Raw genomic sequence first — 19,229 nt, forward strand, 5'->3', positions numbered from 1 at the left:
TTAAAGTTAAACATTTTTTTTTCTTTTTCTGCTAGAAAATTACTTAGAGCCCCCAAACATTATGCATTTTTTTCTAACACCCTAGAGAATAAAATGGTGGTCATTGCAATACTTTCTGTCACATCGGTCTTACAAGCGCACTTTTTTTTTAAGGAAAAAATACACTTTTTTTCATTAAAAAATAAGACAACAGTAAAGTTAGCCCAATTTTTTTTATATCGTGAAAGATGATACTCAACATGTCACGCTTCAAAATTGCGCCCGCTCATGGAATGGCGACAAACTTTTTTTCCCTTAAAAGTCTCCATAGGCAACGTTTAAAAAAATTCTACAGGTTGCATGTTTTGAGATACAGAGGAGGTCTAGGGCTAGAATTATTGCTCTCGCTCTAACGATCGTGGCGATACCTCACATGTGTAGTTTGAACACCATTTTCATATGCAGGCGCTACTCATGTATGCGTTTGCTTCTGCATGCGAGCTCATCGGGATGGGGTGCATTTAAAACTTTTTTTATTTATTTTACCTTTTTTCTTTATTCTTCCACTGTTTTTTTTTTTTTTTAAAGTTTCACTTTTATTCCAATTACAAGGAATGTAAACATTCCTTGTAATAGAAAAAAAGCATGACAGGTCCTCTTAAATATGAGATCTGAGGTCAAAAAGACCTCAGATATCATATTTACACAAAAATGCAATAAAAAAAAATTAAATGTCATTTGAAAAAAAAAAATGTCGCTTTAAGAGCTATGGGCAGATGGTTTGACGTCGCTTCCACCCTGCAATGGTATGGAGACAGGTGGGGGCCATCTTCCCCTCACTCATCTCCATACCTAACATTCAGAAGGACGTGATCACCTCCACCACTGCCGGCGGCTCCGGTAAGTGGCGGGGGGGGGGGGACAAAAATGCCTTCTTGGTGTCGGAGGAGAATGGACAGACTAGTTTGAGATGATAAAAAGGCAACATTAATTCAAATAACCACTCGTTACAACCAGGTTATGCAGAATACCACCTCTGGGCTACAGCAGCAGGAGACCACACCAGGTGCCACTCCTGTCAGCTAAGAATAGGAAACCGAGGATACAATTGGCACATGCTCACCAAAATTGGACAATAGAAGATTGGAAAAACGTTGCCTGGTCTGATGAGTTTAGAATTCAGCTGCAACATTCATATGGTAGGGTCAGATTTTGGCGTAAACAACATGAAAGCATGGATCCATCAATGGTTCAGACTGATTGTGGTGGTGTAATGGTGTGGGGGATATATTGCGTGGCACACTTTGGGACCCTTAGTAACAAATAATGCTTTGGTGGTATTTAATCAGCGGTGGATCTTTTTCTTTTGCGATCTAAACAAAAAAGCCGTACATTTTGAAATAAAAAAAATATTTTTTTCTTCCAGTAAAACAAATCCAATAAAAAATAAATAAATTCATACATTTTGGTCAAAATATATTCTGTTACATGTCTTTGATAAAAAAAATTGCTGATAAGTGTATACTGGAATTTCGTTTTTTTTTACTACTAATGGCAGTGATCAGCGAATTATAATGGGTGCAGCAGGCAATCTGATACTGGGGGGGAACTAACTGCCACTAACATCACCAGTGACACTAACAGTGATGAGTGCTAAAAAATATACACTGTCACTGTACTAATGACACTGGCTAGGAAGGGGTTGCACACCTAGGACAATCAAGGGGTTTAATGTGTACCTGACAATGTGTAATGCATGCTGATCTTTACTAAAGATCTCTTTGTTTATTATCCCTATTTGCAGGGGGGGCCTTAAACATGGAAGCAGGCAACAATGTACAGGTACTTTGCTTTGCTTGCACGGGCCGCTGTCCACAATACATTATGGGCAGTTGGTCCATGTAGAATATGTATGTGTGAGGACCTGGTGGTGGGAACCGGAAGTATAAAGTTATGAAGTGAAACTAAAAAAAGCTTCACATGCTGTTCACTGCTGGCTGGGAATAAACAAGTTCTCTACAAGATTCATCTGAGCATTCATCATTGCTGCCACAAAATCTACATGGTGACATAAGTGAGATCGCTGAAACATCATATCTCAGAATCTACGTGGCATACAACCTCTAATCTTTGATAAGAACATTGCTAACAACTGGCTGAAATTCACAAGAGAATTAGAGCAAAGGGGGACTGTTTTAAGGCCACCCGGCGCATGGGATTGTGACAGAATGGGAGTTTCAAGTTTCCCCTCTGACAAGGTTTAGGTCAGGTAGCTATAGGGGCGGGGGGCCTATTTCCTATTACAGTCAGGTTATAGTACAAGTCAGGTAAACCAATAGAAATAACCTAACCTAGGTTTGGGTCAGCTGACCTTTAAGAACTTTCCAGAAGTTAAATCACATGATCTCCTGGAAGGTTCTAGATTGGTCAAAGGCTATATAAGGCAGTGCATCAGGCATTGTGGCCACCAGTTCCTCAAGACATCCACCTGGGGAGCTATCTCTGCTGCTCTGCATCATGAAGAGCCTTGTGCGGCATCTCCTGGAGAGGGCTGGGGCAGAGGATGGGGATGAGTGTATGCAGCACTGCCTCTTTACCTTAGACTCGAACCGCTGCTGTCGTCTGCCTCGTCAGTGCCAGCATCAGCCGTGTCAGTTGCCCCCACCTCTGCCTCTGCTCCCTCCTCCGCCTCCGCCTCATTTGAAGTCTCTCCGCCTCTGGAACGTCAGCCATCTCCTCCTTGGTGTGAGGTAAGGGCTATGGGCGGCACAGGAGGAGGTTACCTCAGCGGTGGGTGGGAGGAGGAGGCGGCAATTGATGTGACTATGCCGGTGTTCTGCCTAATAGAGTCTGCCCATCAAATGGTGTCCGCTCCGTACTGCGCATGCGCAGTACGCAGGGGACACTATCTGATGGAGGACACTATTTTACAAGACACCGGGTACAGCAGGGGGATGTACCGAGGTAAACAAAGGAGGTCTCTCAGGAAGAGGTTTTCTCCTTCACCTAGGAGCAGTACAGCACATTATAGGAGCCATGGGATGACGGTCAGTAAAGGGAAAGAAGGCAGGGCCACAGTCTGGAATGGCGGAACAGTGTAAAGCAGGAAAAACAGGACTAAACACAGCGGTCCTTCCTTACACTCCAGGCCTGGTAATCAACAGAATTTGGGGGCAACACTATCTGTTACCACCCCCCAGAGTCCAGGCATCCATGCCAGGGATACCAGCAGTCAAAGCCAGCACAGCACCAGAGAGGGAACCAATGCAGGCTCTTCTGGACCAAGCATTCATACTCAGTCAGATACATAGCTCATCATCGTTGTGTGCTCTCAGGCAGCTGCAAACACTTCTCCAGGTAATGGTGAATTATCTCAGTTACAACTGCTAACATCTTTAACCACTTCATTGTCTTCTCTTATAGCTAGATTTAAATCTGTCCCATCTGTTAATCAGGGTTTTTCTAATTCCGCTGCTGCAGTTTGGGGTACCCCAGCTGCAGCACTCTGCAGTATTAATGGCGACTCTGTTAATTCAGGGCATGCTGGTTCCGGGTCGGTGCTGGCTGCTCCATTGTCAGCTGTCAGCGTTAATACTTTTCAAACAATTGACATTGCACAGGTTCCAGCTAATGTTCCACAAATTTTGGGTAAGGAAGCGTTGCCGTGTACACTGTCCCCACTGGGTTATCATTTGCCTGCAAGTATAAAAGAGAAAATTATCCGGGGGGAATTTGTGGATCTGCTGTCTCTCCTTCCATCGTCAAAAGAAGAGAGAGCAGAAGAGGATGGACGCAGACCAGTGCCTAGGAATTTTAATAATTGGTTGCAGGCATTCTGTATATATGCCAGTATTATGTGTGAACATGCTCCAGAAAAAAAGTGTGGGTTTATTCCAGCATCTGGACATTGTTCTGGAAGCATACAAAAATTCTGGTGGCATATCATGGTTCATCTATGACAAATCATTCAGGCAGAAACTTTCAGTCCACCCCAGTCTAAAATGGGGTTGCAAGGACAGTGTGTTGTGGCTTAATCTTTTTCTGCCTCAGCGATCGTTCTCCAACAAACAACTTTTTCTCATTTAATGACACACAATGTAAGTGGCCAGGTTCTTTTAGATATAGACACGAATGCGCATTTTGCACAGGGGCACATCCCATTTCAAAATGCTTTAAAAAAAATGGCGGTTGCCAGCCAATCTCAGGGTAGAGACCTTTTTTCAAAAAGCTCCATCGCCGGTGAAGCTGCCAAAAATGGCCCCCTGGCTTCAATGGTACAGACAGACAGATGGCCCTTCTGCTGAGGGTTTCAATGAAGGTTTTTTTTGCTCCCTACTTTTCAGGGACAAGGTTGTGTGTTTTGAAATCAGCCTTGGATTTACCTGAGGTGGTGAGAGAAGATTTTCAAAGAGTTACAAGAAGGTAGGGTGGCTGGGCCGTTCCTTTACCCACCTTTTCAAAATTCCATGATCTCACCGCTTGTGGTTGTTCCAAAAAAAAAAAGATAGGTTTTTACAGGCTGATACATCACTTGTCATTTCCTAAAGGTGATCAGATCAGATAGGCGATGAGTTAGCCTCAGTTCATTATTCCACATTTGAGGATTCTTTAACAATCCACAAATTAGGCCCTGGAGCCTTTCTTGCTAAAGCAGATGTTCAGTCTGTTTTTCATTTATTGCCCATTAACCCTTTATCTTTCAATTCTCTAGGTTTTTCATTTGATGACTGTTTTTTTTCTTTGATCGCTGCCTCCCAATGGGTTGCTCGTTCTCCTGTACATAGTTTGAGGCATTTGCTACATTAATTGAATGGGTGGTCAAAGTCGTCTCTGGCTCCTGCTCTATGCTACATTACCTGGATGACTTCCTCTTTCTAGGCCATTCATTTCATGACTGTGCCAATGCTTTTAACTCCTTTTTGGGAGTTTACACTGAATTTAACATTCCGTTAGCCCAGGGTAAAACTATACCCCCCCACTACGCGTTTAATTTTCTTAGGCATTGTTAGTGATACGAGCGCTATGGTATTCGAACTCCCAGCGGACAAGACTGACAATTTGAAATATATGATTAATATCATCATTAGAAACAGTGGCGTCACTAGGGTTGGTGTCACCCCCCCCCCCCCCCAGTCACTAAGAAATCCGGGGCACTGAGAGCAGGCTAGCACATCAGCACAGCCCCCCCCCCCCCAGCCTGCCACAGTGTTCTGTCCTGCCGCTGCAGAGTGACAGCAGGAGCAGGACAGATCAGTAGACACTGGGCAGGCTAGTACATAGGGCCCTCTTCTGCCTAGCCTGCCACAGTGCTCTGCAGGGTGCTGGGCAGGCTAGTTTCAGGATGGCAGCGATCAAGGTGTGCACTCCAAACCAGCCCCTGTAAATGTCGTGGTTTATGCCGGTGTGCCAATCCATGCACTGTCACAGATGGGGGTGACACCATCACGGTCGGATATCACTTCCTCCTTAATGGTGTCACCCAGGTCTGGACTGGGACAAAAATAGACCCAGGCAGCCCAGTGTAATCCCCAAGTCTAAATCCCCCCCCTGATGTAACAGTGTAATCCCCTTCCAGTGCAATCCCCCTGTGTAATTCCCCCTGTGTAAGCCTGTTAATGTATCCCCCCTAATGTAACCCGGTGTAATCCCCCTAATGTACCCCCTGCGTAATTCCGCTAATGTATCCCCCCCAATGTACCCCCCCTGTGTAATCCCCATAATGTACCCCCCCTGTGTAATCCTGCTAATCTATTCCCCTAATGTACACCCCCCACCGGTGTATATCTGCCCATTGTGACATTGTGTATATCTCTCCGAGTCCTCCCTACATGCACAAACCTCAGATCAGCGTGGCTCTGTCTACATGGATGTCCCTCCTCCTAGGCTCCTCCTACTGTTGATGTACTGTCAGTGTGGTGGAGGAGCCTGGGCTCTGAGGATTGTAATTGTGATAGGCAGCCGGCATCTGCCTTTCACAATAATAGGGGTTTGCAGTACCGATTTCCGGAGGACATGCGGGCGCTGGGCACTGGGCTATGGGAACCCGAGCTGTCTACCTCACAATTCTTTCTCCTCCTCCCTCCCCGAACATCGCTGTGTAGAGATACCTGAGTGCACAGTGGAAGGAGGAGAGAGCCGCGGTGCCTCTCTCAATCCAGTGCTGTGCCGGGTGTCACCCCTCTGTCGGGTGCCCCCTTGCAACGCCATTGATTAGAAAGAAATAGGCTATCCTGAAGGAGATGCAAAAACTGCTTGGTTTGTTGGCCTTTGCATCTAGAGTATTACCTGTTGGCAGAATATTTTCTAGACGCCTATATTTGGCTATTTCGGGGCTCAAGTCCCCGACATCGCACATTAGGATTACTGTTGAGATCAGAGAGGACCTTTTTAGTATGGGCTCAATTTTTAGATGATTTCAATGGTAGAGCTATTTTTCAATCAGACTTTATAGAAGACAGGGATTTCTGCCTTTTCACGGATGCAGCGGGCTCGGTGGGTTTTTTAGCCTTATGGAATACCCACTGGTGCGCTTCTTTGTGGCACCCAGATTGGCGTAAAAAAGGTTATTTAAAAAATATAGTAGTTCTGGATTTCCCATTTTGGTAGCGTTAGAGATTTGGGGGAAGCAGCTTGTGAATAAAAACATCCTCTTTAGCACAGACAATAAGGGGGTTCTTTTTGCTATAAACTGCCTGTCATTCAAATCCCCTCCGGTCATTCTTTTAATAAAATACCTTGTCTTTAAAAGCTTGAGCCTTAACATCTGGATTAAAGCCCGCTATTTACCTGGTAAGTTTAATAATGTTGCAGATTCTCTTTCACGTTTGCAGATGAAGAGATTCAAGTCTCTGTTTCCAGCTGCAGATGAGATAGGGATCCATTGTCCTTCTCGCCTATGGAACTTGATTTAACGTGGGTACGGGAGAATATTAGGAGATCCATCGCCCTCTCTACTTTTTCAGCATACTCAACAGCATGGCTGCTGTGGCTATCTCATCTAAGACTATCGGGTGACCCTCAGCCCCCATTCTCTGGAAGTCTTGTTTTGGCATTTTTAGACAGTTTAATGGCCAAATGTTTTTAATGGTCTCATATTAACAAAACTTTAGCAGGCGTTTCCTTTTTTTTTTCTCCAGCTGAATAATTGCCCTTCCTGTTCCTCCCTATTCTCAGTGAGACAGGCACTTAAGGGTTATAAAAGGGCAACATTTCGTAAGGATACCAGAATGGCGATTACTCCGGAAATTATTACCAAATTATGTTCAGCGGTCGACACAGTTTGTTTTTCACCATATGAAGCAACTCTTTTTCAGGCCGTTTTTCCATTACTTTTTTTCGGGGCATTGAGAATTTCGGAAGTATTGTCTCCAAATAAGAATTCCACATCGGGGCTTCTGTTATCGCACGTCGTATTAGAGATTGATAATGTCAAGCTATTTATTCCGAGATCGAAAACTGACCAGATTGGGAAGGGTGTTTGGGTTCAATTGCATCTATTTCCTGGATCCCCAATCTGGCTTTGCTTCTTTTTTTTTTTTTTTTTTTTACTCTGTGATTTTCTTAGAATCAGATAAAACCTAGCAACATGTTGTTTGTCCACTGCAATGGCCTTCCCCTGTCAATTTTATCAATTCAATGCTGTTTTTTCTAAATGTTTGGCTATTCTAAATCTGGACAAACTGTCAGTAGCTTCCCATTCTTTTCAGATAGGGGCAGCCATTGAGGCCGCCCGGTTAGGTTTAAATGTTGAAAACATAAAACGAAACGGTAGATGGCAGTCAGATGCTTATAAGTTGTACATTCGTCCTAACTGTTTATTCTAATCCACAGGTCAGTCCCTGTCTGTTTGGATCATAGGGCATTCATTCATATTCTGGGCCAAAAGGAGAGCTTTGCGAAGAATAAATACTGAAAGCTTGAATTTTGACCACTCTTTGGTAAATATAAGTTGGTACGGTAGGAGGGGTATGCGTGGGCAGGATAACCTGGGTTTGCTGTTTCCCTCATTACTGGCCCCCGATGTTTTAATTCTGCATCTAGGGGGGGAATGATATAGGAGTCATCAAGACTCTGGACTTCATTTTTCAAATTCAATATGATTTAACTTCAGTTTATCCTTTCCTAGAGTACGTTTAGTTTTCTTGGAAATCATCCCAAGGCTGTTTTGGTTAAATTCCCCTTTGGAAAAATTCAGGAAACGTATCAATCAATCGTTGGCCAAGTTTTTGCCCACGATTGGTGGTTTCTCGTTTAGGCACATAGATCTGGAAGGTGGTCTAGTCTGCCTTTTTTAGAAGTGACGGTTTCCACCTATCTGACATCGGGTTAGATATATTTAATAATTTCAAATTATAGTGCAGTTGCCCGCGATGTGGGGTGCACGAGGCCAGGCTAGTTTTCTATAAAAAAACAAAACAAAAAAAACCCCTGGCTTGTGGGAGTGGTTATTTAAAAATTGGTTATATTTTCATCAACCTGAATCGTAGTGGCTGGGTTGTTTACTGTAAGATTGTTGAGTTAACAAGTTATTTTGTGTTTTAATTGCTCTAACTACGAATGTTTTATGAATTAAATTTGAATACCAATAATAAAGGCCGCGGCCAAGTTTACTCCACTATTGTGTTTGTCTTATTTATTTATGGGTTATCATTTCTGTCTACATTCCCATAGGATGTATATAGCAAACAGGACTCTCAGCCAAGTCAAAAAGGTACAAGCTTTCCCCCCCTTCTCAATTTTTCTGGTTTAGATGCACTAGATACATACGAGTAATTTCATTTTCATGACAATGAGGACAGAACGGATCCTGGTATCTTAATCATGAAATTTGAGATATGCTTACCACAACGTAATGTGATAATAGACAGATATACATTGAACACGATGGCTCAGGAACTTGAGGAAGGAATACAACTTTATGCAGCCACACAGACTGCTGGCTACAAAATGTGAATTTGGTGCACAAAGATGAACTGATACGTGACAGGATTGTATGTAGCATCTACAATTATGCAGTTAGTGCTCAGTTGTTCAGGGAGAAAGATTTAACAGTGGAATCAGCCATCAGAATATGTATGTTGTTTGAACATTCTGAAAGGGCCACTAAGGAAATGAAAAGAGAGGCAGAAGTGTTTGTGGTGCAACAGAACAAAAGGCAATGCAGCAACCATGGTAGTGTATACACTACTGAGTGCAACAAGTGTCCGGCTTTTAACAAAACAGAATTATTTAAATGAAAATGGTGATCATAAGTTTTTTTTTTTTTTCATTGTGAAAGTGTGGACCTAATTGCAAATAAAGGAGAAATATTCACCACCTTCTCAACTGCATGCAACAAACATGTCAAATTGAAAATTGACACTGGTGCCAGATGCAATGTCAGGAGGGGGGCGCTCTCTCGTCCCCCCCACCCTATTTTTCTGTGGCCTGCCAGGTTGCATGCTCGGATAAAGGGTCTGTTATGGATTTTTGGGGGGAACTCCACGCCATTTTTTTTTATTTGATGCGGGGTTCCCCTTAATATCCATACCAGACCTAAAGGGCCTGGTAATTGAATTTGGGGGGAACCCCACGCTTTTTTTTATCAATGAATTCAATGACTGTTCTCTGTATTACGGGGAGACGACAATTCATTATAGCCGCGAGTGCTTTTAAATGACTTTTTTCCCTGCAGAAATTACACTTTGTGCAGGGACAATTCTAAGCATGTCAAACATGCGCCCCTTTACAGGCATACTATAGACACCCCCCAGGTACGAAATTTAAAGGAATATTACACTTTTATTGTTTCACTTTAAGCATTATTAAAATCAATGCCCCCGAAAAAACTTCAGTTTTTAAAACTTTTTTTTTTCATTGATACATGTCCTCTGGGGCAGGACCAAGGTCGACAAACACTTTTAGGACAGTAACTTGCATATTTGCCTTTACAATTAGCACTTTTGATTTTGAACGTTCAAGTCCCATAGACTTTAATAGGGTTCTAAAGTTCACACAAAGTTTAGGGCTGTTCGCAGGTTCTGGTGGGAACCGAACCAGGGGGGGTGTTCGGTTCATCCTTACTCTTGATTACTCACAATGTTTATGACCCTATATGGGAGATACAAATGCTTACAGATGTCATATGGAATTTCAACTGGAAGGAAAGTCTTTCAGAGATGTATGAAATAGTCATGGAGGATATCTTGATTTGGGGATCCTCCATTGAGGAACATGACAAATGAAATGCATACTAAATAGTGTCAGATCCCTCACTATGCACCTCAATCCTACCAAATGTCACTTCTGGGTCTCAGTTGTGCCATATATTGGACACCTTCTCACAGTTAAAGGTGTTAACCCTGACCCAGAAAAAAACAAAGCCATCCATCAAATGCCTGCTCCATTGGACAAACATGGTTTGCAAAGGTTTATTGGCATGACCAATTATCTCTCGAAGTTCAGTCATCTACAGTGACATAGCATCACCACTCCGTCAACTTCTGCGCCAAGATGCCGACTGGTGTTGGACTGAACAACGTGCTGTTGATACATTGAAAGCACAATTAACCAGTCCACCTGTCCTACAGTATTTTTATGTGCATAAGCCAGTGGTATTGTCTGCCAATGCTTCCCAGCATGGTCTTGGTGCAGTCTGTCTTTAAGATGGGAGGCCTGTGGCTTTTGCATCAAAAGCCTTCACTGAGACTGAAGCACACTATGCTCAAATTGAGAATGAATTATTGGGACTAATATTTGCTTGTGTAAAATTCCATGACTATATCTATGGCAGCCCTGCGACTCTGGAGAGGGATCATTAGTCACACATAACCATATTGAGAAAACCCCTGCACTCAGCATTTGCATGCATCCATGCTGATGCTAAAGCTTCAATGCTACCATTAAACCTGAATGTAATCTATAAACGAGGCTATGAAGTGTTTGTTACAGATTCTTTCACGTGCACAACTCCCCACTTCTGATAACTCTGTAGCTATTGAGGATTATGATGTGTTGGCTCTGGATGGGGTGTTGTCATCCAGAAGGATTCAGGAACTAAAGCAAGAAACATAGCCGGATGCTACCTGTCAGCACCTTATGGACATCATTCTCAATGGGTGGCCCGGCTCCTTTAAGGAAATCCCACATGATATCCAACCATTCTACACTCTGAGGGATGAATTGATAGTGGATGATGTATTAATCCTGCGTGGTCAGAGATATGTAATCCCTCACTCTCTCCAGAAATACTACTTCACACAGCTTCATCAAGGACATCCTGGCATTCATTTCACTTAGATAAGGGCATATGAAACCATGCATTGGTCCACTATATACAATGATGTTGAGAAGTTTCCAGATGTGCCCCCTGCCATGCTCTACGACAGCACCAGATGAGAGACCCTTTAACTCTTTACCAAATACCTGTCAGACTATGGTCTATCACAGCAGCTGACATATTTGAGTGGTCAAACAAGGATTACCTGGTCTTGGTAGATTCTAGCTGGTGGGAATTTGATGTCCAACCAAACACTTCCAGTAATACAGTGATCAGGACATTAAAGCAGATATTCTCCATACATGGAATTACCTATCAATTGATGACTGACAATGCAACATCGTTTTTCAAGTGGACAATTTAAGAACTTTGCTCACCAATGAGTTTTTCAGCATGTCACTAGCAGTCCCAATTTCCCTAGATCCAATGGTCTTGCAGAGCATAGTGTAAGGCTGGCGAAGCATCTCTTAGAGAAATGTCCATGTGATGGTTCTAACGTTCATGCAGACCTACTCTCTCCCTACAACCTCCACAACATGCCTAGGGATGGCATGCCTTCTCTGGCACAACGTTCTCTCTCATGATGAACCAGGGCTCTGATTCCCATGGTTTCATCCTAGATCCTGCGAAGAGTTGAGACTGATGTTCAAACTGCTTCATTTGCTCTCAGGCACAAAGGAAAGATAAGCCATGGCAAATCAGCCAGACGGCTTTCTCTACTGGAGCCTAGACAGGTGGTAAAGATGGAAACAACCCGTGAGTTTGACAGACTGGCCACGGTTCACAGAAAGGCCTGCCAACCAAACAGCTATGCTGTCCATTCTAATGGTAGGACCTATATAAGGAGCCGCCATCACCTCCTACAGGTACCTGAATCATACTGTACTGCCGCTGCCTATGATCACTTCAGGACCCCAAGCACAGCCATCTGCTGCTGGACCAGCTGACACTTCCAACAACGGATGTAAAACTCAACAACAACAAAATTATGATGGCGACAGGCAAGAGGTTTCAGACTTGCAAGTCCCACAAGTTGTTACTCGATCTGGAAGAGTGTGTAAACCCAATCCAAAGTTCCAAGACTTATGCCCCATATATGATCAGAAATGCTGCCAGCAAAAGTCGGATGTGAGCTTTTGGTCAGAAATTCCAAATTTTGCCATGCTGACATGTATTTATTGATCAGTAAAGGCATGTGATTACCATATCAGCACATGACGCATGCTCGGAAGCATTGAACTTAATTTTCTCAGCTCGCGTAGTGTTGTACGTCGTTCTTGACGGACGAAAGTTCCGAGAACTTTTGTGTGACCGCGTGTATGCAAGCCAAGCTTGAGCGGAATTCCGTTGGAAAAACTATAACATTTTTCCGACGGAAAATCTGCTTGTGTGTATGGGGCATTAATCACACACTGTCTCTTACCCATTATTTTGTTTTATATTGTAGTTTGTTATTGTTATTGTTCCTTGCTACGCCGTACCCCTTGGTTATATATTACACTTCATTTATATATGCATATCTTTTCTTTTAAAAGGGGAAAGATGTAGAATATATATGTGTATGTGTGTGTCATATATATATATATATATATATATATATATATATTGTGAGGGGTTAGCTCGGCAGCGGGTGTGTGTGACCCCCTGGATGGGTTCACAACACAAAATCAGGCACAGCAGACAGCGTAGGTGCAAAAAAACAAAAGATGCAGTTTATTTATGCTACATGCAGTGATACATATAACAGCCAAACAAAAATAAAACATGAAAATAAATCCTGGTCAGCTTGACCTCTAACTACACACTTAGATTCCCTGTCTAACAACTGAGAGCAGCCTTGTGCTGCCCCAGTCCCTGTCCCTGTCCCTGTTGTAGAGGTTTGCCACACAGGCGTTAACTCACCGCACAGAACAGGTGTCACACTCCCCAGTCTATACAACACAAAAACTGGTTCCAGGATGGAGCATCTCCCTAAGCATGCTGGGGTTTTTTGTAGAGGTCTTAATGAGCCCACTTACTTCAGCTGGGCTCATTAACTCTTCCCCTCTAATTGTAAAGGTCTGCATAAAGCCTGAATCTAGGGCACACATATTTCCCATCCTGGATACAACCAGGTGACTTTACCTGCGTGCTGCCACAATATATATATATACAATCTCCCTTTCATGACTAAGCCTATTTTTGGCATTTGGTGTTTACAAGTTAAAATCCATATTTTTTGCTAGAAAATTACTTGGAACCCCCAAACATTATATTATATTTTATATATATATATATATATATATATATATATATATATATATATATATATATATTTTAGCAGAGACTCTAGAGAATAAAACGGCGATTGTTGCAATATTTTATGTCACACGGTATTTGTGCAGTGGTGTTTTAAACGCAACTTTTTGGAAAAAAGGGACACTCTCATGAATAAAAAAAAAAAAAAAAAAGTAAAATGAGCCCAATTTTTTTGCATAATGTGAAAGATAATGTTACGCCGAGTAAATAGATACCAAACATGTCACACTTTATAATTGCACGCACTCGTGGAATGACGACAAAATACTGTACCTAAAAATCTCAATAGGCGACGCTTTAATTTTTTTTTACGGTTACCAGGTTAGCGTTACAGAGGAGGTCTAGTGCTAGAATTATTGCTCTCGCTCTGCCGATTGTGGCGATACCTCACATGTGTGATTTGAACACGGTTTACATATATACGGACGCAACTTCCGTATGCGTTTTCTTTGCTTCGCGAGCTCGCGGGGACGGCGGGCGCTTTAAAATTTTTATTATTATTATTTATTTTTTTTAAATTAATAAATTGTTTTAAAAAAAAAATAAAAAATTCTGATCGCTTTTATTGCTGTCACAAGGAATGTAAACATCCCTTGTGACAGTAATAGGTGGTGACAGGTACTCTTTATGGAGCGATCCCTCCTTTACACTTCAATGTATTCAGATTGCCGAAAACGGCGATTTTGAATACTGTATATTTTTTTAAAACCGGCGCCATTGGCAGCCGAGTAAACGGGAAGTGACGTTATGATGTCACTTCCGTGTTTATTATTAGGAGACTGGAATGACGCTGATTACGGCGTCATTCCAGTTCCTCCCCAGCAGCCGGAGGCATCAGATGGTGAATCGGTGCTCCCGATTGAGCGGGAGCATCGGTAACAGCCGCGGGAGGCGGCGGGAGGGGGGACGTCTTCTCCCGCTCCTCCGGCATAACAGCCGAGCGGCTTTTAGCCACTTCGGTTGTTATGGCTGGATAGCCAATCGTCCGGTGTAAAAAAACAGTACCGGGATGATGCCTGCAGGTGCGGGCATCATCCCGGTATAACCCCTGGAAGCCGAGTACGCACATCTGCGTACGCTCGGCAGGAAGAGGACCTGGACCTGGGAATGGGAACAGGAATTTGGAAGTTATAAAGTGAAACGAAGGAAAAGCTTCACATGCTGTTCACTGTTGGCTGGGAATAAACAAGTTTGCTACAACAGGGGTCCCTACTCTATCCAAATGTAAATAGTTTTGGTTGGAAGTAGACTTTAATTAACAAGGGAAGAGCAAATGTAGTGGTATTAGGCACACAGTGCAATAATCCACAGTGGCCAATTATTTTTAATATTATACCAAGCAGGCTTCCATAAACTGACATCTGATATTCATCACTGTGGAATTGTGTTTGTTGCCTGATTAAAGTTTAACTCTGGAATTATCAAATACAACTACAAGCTATGTGTATTTTTATTTCAATCTTGTGCTTTGTGTATTTCATCCAGATCTGTGCAGTAATCCAGGGTGAAGCTTTACCCCTGTGCAGGAGCTTCCCGTAATAAAAACCGGTCATTGTTGCTATCTCTCTACTTGTACAGAGGGCTAGTCTTGTCTTGTCTTCTCCCCCTCCTTTAGCTTAAAGCGGTAGTTAAAGAGGGATTCCACCAAAAAAAAAAATATTAAAAGCCAGCAGCTATAAATACTACAGCTGCTGACTTTTAATAAATGGACACTCACCTGTCCCGGGTTCCAGCGATGCCGGCAGCCGAGGCCGATCGATCGCTTGGCTCTCGGCTGCTGCAGTCACCATTCTAGGTGAGGGAATCAGGAAGTGAAGCGAATGGGCTTCACTTCCCGGTTCCCTACTGCGCATGCGCGAGCCGCGCCGCGCAATAGGAAATCTCCGCGCTGTCACTGGAACCCGTGTGTGTCCCAGCAGACAGCGCGGCAGGGCAGGAAATGGCGTAGACTCCCACGGGAGTCTATGCCCGGAAGTGGGTGAAAATACCTGTCTTTGACAGGTATCTCCACCCCCCTCCCCCCTGAAAGGTGTCAATTGTGACACCGGAGGGGGGGAGGGATCCGATCAGCGGAGGTTCCACTTTAGGGTGCAATCCCGCTTTAACAGCAGCTGCTTAAAATAAAAATAAAAGGCCTGTTTATCCAAGCAGTACTCCTTTTTGTTTATTATATGTGCCACTTATTTGTTTGCACCAAATTTAACAGTTTACATTGTACACTTTTTTACATCCCTATCCCTACCTGAACCCTGCTTTCAAGCCTGTAGTGGATGAAGCCTGCTGGGTGTACATGTACATCACAGTAGTGATGTCACTGCTACGCATGGTAATAACTGGATTTGTAAATGCATTTGGTGCACACAAAATGTATTTTTATCCCTTGTGGCTATTGTGAGTGTATTTAAATAAAAGTTTATATGCACAGAGTTCAGTTTTAAGTAAGCCCACGTGTTGCTCAATAATTTCTCATTAACTTTTGAAAACCATACAAAAAGCTCTTTGTTACTTGTTTGCATTATCAGATAGAATTCATTGTTTGCAGGCTCCAGACTCCTACATCTCCTGCCAAACTTTTCCCTGGAGGCTATTTCAGCATTGTACTTCTCTATATACATCATCATTAATGGTTGCTGCACTTACTATGTTTACAGTTAATGGTTATGTGGAGTAATGGTTATGCGGTTATACTTTGGCAATGCTTATTGTGAGTTTGGTATACCTCAAATCCCAGTTACATATTGTATCTTTTACATATTGTGGCCAACGGGATATGAATGTTTTAAATCAGGTCTATTTATTTTAACATTCAGACATGTGAGTGTTTTGGGCATTTGGCAATCCAACAATTTGGGCCATGGGGAAAAGTATAGCTATAACAGCCATTTAACTCACGCAGAGTCCAAAACTACAGCCTCAATCTCTACAACACATGGGCAATTTTTGGCCACATGCCTAGCACATCTTAAAGCAGAATTCCAGAATTCCATATCTTTGCTACAGCGAGGTTGCAACTGTACATTACAGCTCCATGGTCTACACACAGGGCACCTTTGTGTACTCTCCTCTGTCAAATGCTTTGCGAGGACTTCCAACTGCACGAAACTGAGCCTCAGCAGCTGTCATTTTAACTCCTGCTGTAGTTCTCAGTACTACACGCTGTTCACCGCTGTTTTCTGCCAACCGCCATACTACAGAAAGAAGAATGAGACTAGAGCAGTTAGATGACTGCCACATTATATTGCTAAAAAAAAAATGTGTTTAGGTTGACATTTTAGATAAACAGTGTACACTGTACAGGAGTAGTGGAGAGGACTGCTTTAGACCCCTTTCACACTGCAGGTCTGTTTGCGATAAAGCACCATTTGTTTTAGTGGGGCTTTACTGCTGTTTAAGCAGCCCTTTTCTGCCGCTAGTGGAGGTGCTTTTAGGTCCCAGCAAAGGGTTAACAAGGGGTTAAAAGCACCTGTGTTGCGGTGCTTCAGAAGCACTTTTCAGGCACTTTGGCAGCGCTGCCCATTCATTTAAATGGGCAGTGGCGGTATAGGAACGCTGTATACAGCACTTCTACAATGCCCCAAAAATGCTGCTTGCAGGACTTTTTTCCTGTCCCGCAAGCACACCACCTCACTGTGAAAGCACTCAGGCTTCCACATAGGGTAGGCATGAGAGGGAGTTTTTAGGCACTTTACAGGAGTTATTTTTAGCACTAAAATGCCTGAAAACTGCCTCAATGTGAAAGGGGTCTTCTTCTCTACTGCCTCTAGGGAATACACATGTAGAGTATGTTCAGATCCAAAACTAGCAACACTTTTTGAGAGTTGGTCTACATCTTGGCTGTGACAGATAACAGACAAGGGGTTGTAAACGCTCACGTTTTTTCACCTTAATGCATTCTATGCATTAAGGTGAAAAACCTCCTGTCATGCAGTAGCCCCCCCCCAGCACCCCCTTTTACTTACCTGAGCTCCGAAATTTTTCACGACAGGAATGAGCACACCAGGCTGAGCACTCCGGCTGGTGTTTTGTGTCCTGATTGGATAGATTGATAGCAGCGCAGTCATCGGCTCCAGCTGCTGTCAATCAAATCCAATGACGCGGCCGCCAGGGGGGCAGGGCCGAGTCTTGCTGTCTGTGTCAATAGATGCAACAGCAGGACTCGGAGCATGCCCGCACGGGTGTCCCAAAGGAGAGCGTTTCTCCGGGGCACTTGAGAAGAGGAGGAGCCACCAGTGCCGCTGAGGGACCCCAGAAAAGGAGGATCTGGGCCACTCTGTGCAAAACCAACTGCACAGAGGAGGTATGTATGATATGTTTGTTATTTTAAAAAATCAAAGAAAACAAGGGTTTAGTAACCCTTTAATCTCTTCATTTAAAGTGATATGAACACAATAAATCTCATATAAACTGTGTCATGATGAATGAAATTCCAAAATTTTCTTTTGTTAAAATAATACCTGGTGATGCCATGAAGGGCATTGTTCAGGCACTTCCTGTTATAGGGTGACAACTCTCTTCCAGTCACTCTCCTGTGATGTCATCCCTTCAGAGCGCATGCGCTGGTGACATCACAGCTGTTGCTCACTGGAATTTCCCCTAAATGATGGATGTTTAGGAGATATTAATTTTACCCACAGGTAAGCTTTATTATAAGCTTACCTGTAGGTAAAATTAGCAGAAAAGAGTTTACTACTGCTTTAAGCAGTTAGGGTTTAGATCTAGTTTATAGATTAATGTGTGACAATTTGTTTTTAGATGCTGCAAGATTAGGTAATCATTTGAGTGTAGTGAATAGGAACTAAGAATCTGCAACTGCTCAAATAAATAAGCTATCCATTACAAAGAATCCTGCCAAAAAAATCTACCGTTCAAGTGAAGAATTGCTCTCAAATATAAATTTGTTCAATAAAAATTTGGTAAAAAAAAAAAAAAACACATCACCAGAAAAAATGGCAAGCTAAATTATTCTTTGTTGCAGAAGCTGCGCTATGGGGGTTATTTACTAAAGGAAAATCCACTTTGCACTGAAAGTGCACTTGAAAGTAAAGTCACTGTAGATCTGAGGGGGACATGCAAGGAAAATAAAAAACAGCATTTTAGCTTGCACATGATTGGATGATAAAATCAGCAGAGCTTCCCCTCATTTCAGATCTACCCGTTAGATTTATAGTGACTGCACTTCCAAGTGCACTTGCAGTGCAAAGTGGATTTGCCTTTCGTAAATAAACCCCTATGTCTTTTAATGGAAAAAAACAGGAACATAACTTCTGTTAGCCACAGTGCCCAAACAAGGCACTTTCCCTTTCCAGCTAAAAGACCTGATGAATTGATGTGTCAGTCAAGTGCAAGCATTCATACTTATTAAACATTGGTAGCCAAAGCATACTAAGATCTACAGAATCATATTACTTCAGGGGAAGTGGCCCTGCACTTCCTTCCACACATTGGAATTTCCCCTTTTACCTCTATATCATTACCCTGCTTCATGGGGTTCTAAAAATTAACTGTCAGATTTTTTTTTCAGCAGCATGTGGACACCCTTCCAAGCAATTGAGTTCATATGTTTTCAGTGAAAGGTACTGCTAATGCTACAGCCTACAAAAAACATATTTGATAATTGTCCACTTTCAACATTCTGACAACAGTTAAAGGCAGGCCCTTTTCTGTTTGAGCATGACTGTCCCCCTATGCACAAAGT

General features: G+C 42.8%; 1 protein-coding gene across 2 annotated transcripts in view; it reads right to left on the reverse strand.

Annotated features, from left to right (window-relative positions):
* LOC143960465 (aldo-keto reductase family 1 member C1-like) overlaps positions 1 to 19,229 on the reverse strand; it is a 136,456-nt gene that overhangs the window by 2,322 nt on the left and 114,905 nt on the right. The gene's annotated exons all lie outside the window — the stretch shown is intronic.

This window comes from Lithobates pipiens, unplaced genomic scaffold (assembly GCF_037356315.1).
Source record: "Lithobates pipiens isolate NorthernLeopardFrog02 unplaced genomic scaffold, aLitPip1_a1.2 Scaffold_8, whole genome shotgun sequence".
NCBI classification, from domain to species: Eukaryota; Metazoa; Chordata; class Amphibia; order Anura; family Ranidae; genus Lithobates; species Lithobates pipiens.